Source organism: Austrofundulus limnaeus, unplaced genomic scaffold (assembly GCF_001266775.1).
Source record: "Austrofundulus limnaeus strain Quisiro unplaced genomic scaffold, Austrofundulus_limnaeus-1.0 Scaffold27, whole genome shotgun sequence".
NCBI lineage: Eukaryota > Metazoa > Chordata > Actinopteri > Cyprinodontiformes > Rivulidae > Austrofundulus > Austrofundulus limnaeus.
The window spans coordinates 1653545-1656044 of record NW_013952429.1 but is presented as its reverse complement, the minus strand read 5'-3'; positions in this window follow the sequence as shown (position 1 = coordinate 1656044).

The following is a 2500-nucleotide window of genomic DNA, read 5'->3' as shown; positions in this document are numbered from 1 at the left end:
GGTTCAGACAGGCACCGTGACAAACGTTTGCTACGCATTTTTTAAATTTTCATATCTGATGACTGAGTGCGGGGCCATTTCTCTCTTTTTTTTTATCTTTGAGCAAGAAAGTGGATTTCGGATCTGCTAATGCATGGTAGAGGCTGTGTAATGATATCATTTATCATCATGGAAGTGGTGACAGACTCCTGGAGGTGATTTACTGGTCTGGCTTGAACAGACAGTCCACCAGGATAATTTGCTCGATGCTGCTGGTAGCCAGATTACCAAAGTGTTCTCAGCTGTAAATTTGATGATGAGGCGTCTGCTTTCGGCTCACTGTGTTGGACTGTCCCACATGCTGCCAGAAACACCTCTGAAAGGGGTAGTTAGAATTTTTAAAATTGCGCTTTGTGTAAAGTTTATCAACGTCTTAACACCATGGTTCTCATATTGTGGTACATGTACCACTGGTGATGGGATGCCTCTAATGATGCACTTTACTTTTATGTTAAATAATGAGCTAATTAACCACCAGAAGCTGAACTGTAATGTAAAGCTAAAAGAAAAAAATTCTACGATCGTTGTTTAAACAACTATTAACCACAGATAAGATGAATTATCTGAATTACCCATTCAGATAGTAGTGCCTCGACTGCAAGAAAAAAATTGACTTATTGGTCTATTTTTTTATCACAACGTATTGATTCTCCATCATTTGATACAGACCATGTTAATTTGGACAATGTTTAAACCAGCATGGCCCAACTTCAGCCCCATCATGCACTGCAGTTTCTTGGAGGTGGCTGGATCAGGGTTTGAACCCTGAACCTCTGCTCTTTCTTAAAGGGCCAATATTATGTGTTTCTCAGGCACATATTTAAATACTATACCCTAAAAAAGTATCTATGTCACCTTTAGCTGTTATTAAAATGCTGTTTTTATGTTTAAATAGAAAATAAACTTATCTTCTCATCACTTCCTCTTCTAAACGCCTTGAAATTGGCCTCTGTCTCTTTAAGAACCACCTTCCGCGCTAAGTTTCGTGGGGGGGTTTCRCGCGTGCGCGATGATGCAGATTACTTGGCATCTGAAAATACATTTCCTCAAAGGTATTTTGAATCTGAAAAGAGCTTCACTGAGTAGTAATGTTGAGAGCTCAGCAGACAGCTTAAGTTTCACTTTCAGTTTGCTTTGTTACTGCTGAGAGCCTGCAGGAGTCATGGGCGGGGTGTGTGGCGAGGGGGGGGTGTGCTCCGTGATGAGGAAGTTTGGCTTAAAGACACGTCCCAGAGGCGTTTCTGGTCCCCACCTGTCGTTTTGCTCCTGAGCATGGCTTCCTAAAAACATTGCAGGATTTCTCAAACATGCATGAACGAGTCAGAGCAAGGCTTTGGGCATGTTTTTTTTTATGAGAGTATAACATTACAACACCATATAAAACTCAAAAAAGTTGATTTTACATGACATTGCCCCTTTAACGAAGCCACACAACAATACTACTGCATCAACGACCTATAGCTTATTTAACAAAATCTGAGAAAGAAAACGTGGAGAGCCAAGGCCTCACTGGTCTCAGAAGTCCTCACAGCACTCAGTGTGACCCCTAAACAAGAAGAGTGGCTCCAACAGATGGACCTCAAAGATCTCTGTCCAGAAGAGTGCAGTYGTGAGAACAGCTAAAACACAGCACAGAACCATCAAGCTCCCAGGCCTCAGGTAGAGAAACCAAGCTTGACATGAAGTGGAAAGAGGGTAGAGCTCAGATGTATCCACAACAGTGGACATCAGACACATAAAAACGAGCCCTGATAGTAATTATTGAATTGATGCAACTAATATTGTTTTTTTAGCATAAAGTGTAAGCATTTTGGCCTAACCTATGTGTGTGAATATAATGTGTTTTTATAAGGAGCAAAGTGAAGTTGTACATTGCAGTTAAGTGTTTTGTTCTGATTAAATGTTACTGATGAATTAAAGACAACTGTAACTGGGAGGATGAATGCATCCGGAGCACGAGGAGGAGGTAAACTCATCAACATCAAAGTCTCTATCTCGCAGAAAAAATGTAATGAGATGCTGGAAAAGCGTCTGTGCTGCCACGCCAGCAACAAATCCAGCCACATCTTCTGTCAGTCTGGGTTTCCAAGTGTTGAAAGAACACCAAGACACCAGAGATTCATATGTTTGCCTTTTCATAAATTTTGATGAATCTAACCAGGCCCGGTAGCCAAAGTTGTGTCTCCAACTTGGCTCCGAAAAGTCTTTCCCACTATTGGAATTTGTAGATGGAGTTTTTTWTTATTTTTTTTACATTGAAATTTTATGGAAGTCCTGTAACCGCAGCAAAACATTGTGCGAGGTCATAATCAAATCATGGGAGCTTGTGGATTGTTGGGGGTAAAAAGCCCCTTTGAAGATCCATTTTTTCTGTGACTGCTTCTCTTGGGAGCCATTCTCTGAGCTTTGTGTGTGTCTGCGTGTGTGTGTGTGTGTGTGTGTGTGTGTGTGTGTGTGTGTG